Source organism: Panthera uncia (genome assembly GCF_023721935.1).
Source record: "Panthera uncia isolate 11264 chromosome A1 unlocalized genomic scaffold, Puncia_PCG_1.0 HiC_scaffold_17, whole genome shotgun sequence".
NCBI classification, from domain to species: Eukaryota; Metazoa; Chordata; class Mammalia; order Carnivora; family Felidae; genus Panthera; species Panthera uncia.
The window spans coordinates 87,329,826-87,335,300 of record NW_026057577.1 but is presented as its reverse complement, the minus strand read 5'-3'; positions in this window follow the sequence as shown (position 1 = coordinate 87,335,300).

The window sequence follows — 5,475 nt, the reverse complement described above, 5'->3', positions numbered from 1 at the left end:
CTTCAAAGTACTTTTTAATCTCTGAAGTACTCCACGGTGATAAATTTAAGATTAAGTTCTAACATCCTATTGAAATTACAATACTTGTTATAGGAAGAATTTTAAATTTGACAAAGGTCTTTATTTGTGAAAATGAAGATGCTCTCAAAGGATGCTTCACTATTATTGCTATTGTTAGCATAAAATCTACAAATACAGGAGCAGTGGTGTAAGTTATTGGTTTTCTCTGGGGAGGTTCTCTGTTCTTATTTAGCAGAATCTGAACTTATTCTTACTTTTCCCCCTCTGCTCTTAGTTTAGCTTCTGTTTCCATGTCTTTGTCACAAATGGAATGGCTAACCAAGTTATAGGGTGGCCGAGGAATCCTCTAATTTCTCCCCTCTAGTTTATTTGGATTGTGAAGAAATGATAACCTGACTCTCCCTATCAACAAATTATCACCAGTAAGATGCACAAAAGACAGGCATACCATCCTTTTGAAGCTTTTACTCTTGGGAATGAACAGAGTTCCTGCATAACACATGTTCATTCTACTGGAGAACAATGACTCCCAGATATTGCAAATCCATGGACCAGTAACATTTCAAAAACTTGAGACTTGCCACCTTTGTATGTTGCCAAAAATCAAAAGCCACTCTAAACTACCATCTAATACCACCATCATTCCATAAACGAGAGGACTTTTTTGGCACAAAGGTAGGTAGGCATCTCTAAATAATACATGGAAAAGGTAAATTTAACTTCATGGAGGAATTCACAGTTGTTCTTGTTTTTGCCATTTCTCCATTTACCAGTGGGAACTTTGGCATGGATGACGTTCTCTAGCAGAGTAACTGTGGATGTGGACTTCAGCCACATATACTGTGCTTGTATGTCTGACATTGGGCAAGTCATTTAGCCTCTGCTAGTATATGTGTTCTCACAAAATAGGAATAATGATACCCTCCTCATATGGTTGTCCTGGAAATAGGACAAGGTAATGCACAGAAAGGGCTTAATACAATGTCTCATGCAAATAGGTGCTCAGTAAATATTCGTGGTTGTTATTGCTGTTTTCCCCACCTAATTATCAGAAATAAGCCTCAAGAGTTACTTACAAGTGGATAAGTTTGGGGTGGAATTTGGAAACAAAAACTTAAAACATTCTGAAGAAATGACATCTCTCAAGATTTTGAGATTTCCAGATATTGAGCACTTTTTTATGAGCCATGAGCTGTCTCAAAGATGTTAAAAATTATGCCGAGTAATCTTGTATGTAGAATTCACTTGAAAATATCAGATCATGCAAAAAGGTCCTGCATTTGTCCAAATTGTCAAAAATTGTCCAAAATTCCTGCCTTTGTCCAAACCCTCCATTTAAAAAAAGGAGGTGTAGGGGCACCTGGGTGGCTCAGTCGGTTAAGCGGCCAACTTCGGCTCAGGTCATGATTTCACAGTCCGTGAGTTCGAGCCCCGCGTTGGGCTCTGTGCTGACAGCTCAGAGCCTGGAGCCTGTTTCAGATTCTGTGTCTCCCTCTCTCTGACCCTCCCCCGTTCATGCTCTGTCTCTCTCTGTCTCAAAAATAAATAAACATTAAAAAAAATTTTTTTTAATAAAAAAATGGAGGTGTAGAGGCCCAGATCAAAATATCCTTTTAATGTCACATAGAGAGAAGTAGTAAAACCTAGACTAGAGGGTGGGTTTCCTCACACCCCACCATGCCCTCCCTAGGACTAGGAGATGTCCCTCACCACTAGCAAGAGAAGGGACAGCTGCCAGTGGGTAACGAGGGACCCCTGCGTCTTCTCCTTTGGATCTTTGCTACTGGGCTCTGGGTCACTCTTCTGCTCTGCTGTGTGGTGCTGGGTTGTTGTTCTTATGTCCTCTACTCTCCTTTATAGAGCTAACATACAGCCAGAACTCCCTAGTACAGACAACCAGTTATTAAAATATTGGCATACTTCTGTATCAGGCCCCCACTGTCCTTGCTACCTGGTGCTGTCTCCCAGGACCCCGCAACCCCCCCATGATTCAGCCTGTAAGGGGTAAGGACTGCCCTGCAGGGCCCCGGCACCGCTGCCACCTGGCATCTTGCAGGCATGTGTTCTAGATTCTGCTGACTGTGCCACACCAGTTGTTAAATATTTTTAGTATCTCTTCTGCCCTTTGGCAACCTGTTGGACTGAAACAATAAATCCACTTTTAGGGCTTGGTAAGAGTGTGGATATCAACAGATAGCGAGGTGACAGGCAGCCATTGGATCTTACTCTCTCAGTAATTTTTAAAAATGATTCTGTGGAAGGGGCGCCTGGGTGGCTCAGTCGGTTAAGTGTCTGACTTCGACTCAGGTCATGATCTCACGGTTCATGAGTTCGAGCCCCGTGTCGGGCTCTGTGCTGACAGCTCACAGCCTGGAGCCTGCTTCAGCTTCTGTGTCTCCCTTTCTCTCTGCCCCTTCCCTGCTTGCGCTCTCTCTCTCTCTCTCTCTCTCTCTCTCTCACACGCACAAAAATAAGTAAACATTTAAACAAAATTTTTTAAAATGATTTTGTGGGAGGGGGTATTTGGCTGGCTCAGTGTGTGAAGCATGTGACTCTTGATCTTGTGGTTGTGAGTTCGAGTCCCATATAGGGTGTAGAGATTACTTAAAAATAAAATGTAGGGGCGCCTGGGTGGCTCAGTCGGTTAAGCGTCCGACTTCGGCTCAGGTCATGACCTTGCAGTCCGTGGGTTCGAGCCCCGCGTCGGGCTTTGTGCTGACAGCTCAGAGCCTGGAGCCTGCTTCACATTCTGTGTCTCCCTCTCTCTCTGCCCCTTCCCTGCTCATGCTGTGTCTCTCTCTGTCTCAAAAACAAATAAACATTTTTAAAAAATTAAAAAAAAATAAATAAAATCTTAAAAAAATGATTCTGCGGGACAGTTCAACAGGGGTTCATGTTTTATTCTGTTTTCTACTGCCTTTGGGCTAAGACCTCTCTGGTTTGCCAGGATAAAGGAATTTTGTGAGTTTTAAAGTGTACACTAGAGGGCAGTGGCCCCATATGTACACACCCGACAATTACCACTGTCTCCACATCTCTCTGCCCTTCTTTTGTGTAGGGGAGGAAGGGAGGAGTCTTCTCCATATCAGACAAACCATTTATGTCTGACGTGTTTTATGAATACAAATCAGCTGCTTGGCAAGCATCCTGTCATTCCGTGTAGTTTCTTTTCCATCCTTCTTCCTGTCACTTCTCAGTGGGGCTCTAACAGTAGTTAGTTGTTCACTTCTTAATGTCCTCTTTCTTTTTTAAAGACAAGGTTAAGGAAAGGTGGAAAATATACACCCCTAATGTGGGGTAATAATGTTTCCTAGCTTTGCATCTTTCCATTTGCAAATGAAATCATGAGTTAAGAATGAAGAAGAAAGGGCTCCTGGATGGCTCAGTTGGTTAAGCGTCTGACTCTTGATTTCAGCTCAGGTCATGACCTCAGGGTTTGTGGGATTGAACCCACGTCAGGCTCTGCACTGACAGCAGGGAGCCTGCTTGGAATTCTCTCTCTCTCTCTCTCTCTCTCTGCCCCTCCACCTGCTCTCTCTTTCTCTCTCACAATAAAAAAACTTAAAAAAAAAAAGAATGAGGAAGAAGAAAAGTACAGTGAGTGAAGGGTTCTTGTATTCTGCATATGCAGAGGCAAAAATCATTTACCCAGGTCTACAGAGCTGCCCCCTGGGCCATGATCACTAAGGAGAATCATGTTTCAACTAACTCTGTTTACCTCTCTTTCAGCTCCTAAGTAGTAGGAGCCCTGCTTGCTGACAGAGGTGGAGCAGGTCTATATGATAAAGAGAGGGGGCTGGGGGAGCATCTTTAGAGACCATGCAGCCATGAGACTATGTGTTTGCAGAGTTCTGGAGTATTGAAGACAGAAGTTCCAGTGACACTGAATCATGCCATGGAGTTCAAGAGGAAAGCAAAGGGACGCTGAGAAGTACATCAGTGTATTATTTATGAGTCTACTTAAGACGGAATCTGAGGAACCTAAATAGTTTGATTTACTTTAAATTACTTCTAGTCATCGTTTCTTTGAAAGGGATAACCTTGTGAACCTGGATTACGTGAGTCCCTAGATTTATAAAAGGGACATAGAATAAACATCCGGGGCTTGTTTCTGAATTAGTGAGATCTATAGCAGTTGTGTTCGTATACATACATATATATATTTTTTAAGCGTTTGAAGTGTTTGTTCACTATGTTTATTTTTAAGTACTTGTGGGAGATAAGATGCTTTTTTCGGATTCACCCAACCAGAGGCCTGGGTGGGAGAAAGAATACCCGGACCCTCATGACAGCCCGTGCTTTGCCCCACGGGGACGGGGGTTCCCTCTGCATTTCTCCTGCTGTTGCTAATATTTATTGAGCACTTACTGGACACCTTGTATTGTGTTCAGTACTATGCATAGGTTATCTTGCTTAATCCTCACAATAACCTTATGCCTTATGTATGGTTATGATCCCCGTTTACAGATGAGGAATTTGAGGGTTAGAGAGGTTGCCTGCGGTGAAACAGTGAGGATGCAATGGAGTGAGATTTGAACCCAGGTCTCCTGACTCTGCAGCATGAATTTGTGACCATCATTTATGTGCCCCCAGAGGAAGGAAGGATGCTGCAGGTGGTGCCATCACAAAATCCTCCCTTCTCCTGGCCAGACCTACAGGGCGTGCTGCTGTCTCACACACCCTGAACTGGGTAAAGGTTTCTGACCTTCTTCCTTCCAAGTACAGCACAGATAATCTGGCTGTTCTGGGGATAGACTGCACCATCTCTCTCTCTCTCTCTCTCTCTCTCTCTCTCTCTCTCTCTCTCTCACACACACACACACACACGTGAGCGCGCACATGCACACACACACATTCATTGGTTAGGTTTTCATGTGTCTGATATTGTATAAGACATTGTCACTGGAGAGTAATTAAAACCCCTGGTGGATTTATGGTGGGGCCTCCTGACATGGTTGTGTAGTTATTTATACCTAGATGACAGGGAAGATTAGCATTAAATGCTGAGAGAAATGCACCTGCCACTGTGATGCAGTTACAGGCATCTATCAAAGATGCATTTGGAACGCAGGGGCCTCAGTCTAATTGCTGGGAATGGCACAGGCTTTCTTCAGCTAAACTTAAAGGCGGAGAGAAGAGGTAGTAGTGAGAGAGGTGGACCCTCACTTTAACTTGTCAGTAGATTCTTCGGGGGCAAAGGAGAATCTCTTCCCCAGTCCTGTGTCTCTTGGGTCTTTGAGGTAATTATCCTTGTGCCATGGATAAGGGCCAAACTTGTCGCTAGAGACAGAAGCAGGCAGAAGGACTAACAGCTCCTACTATTGCTACTACTACTAATCAGTCACATTTGTTAAGTGTGTATGATGTGCTGGATATTTCTGAGAGGGTCTTGCCTGGATCATCTCCTCTAAACCTTAGATGGCCAGCCCCTCTTTTAAGCCTGACCCTCTCCAG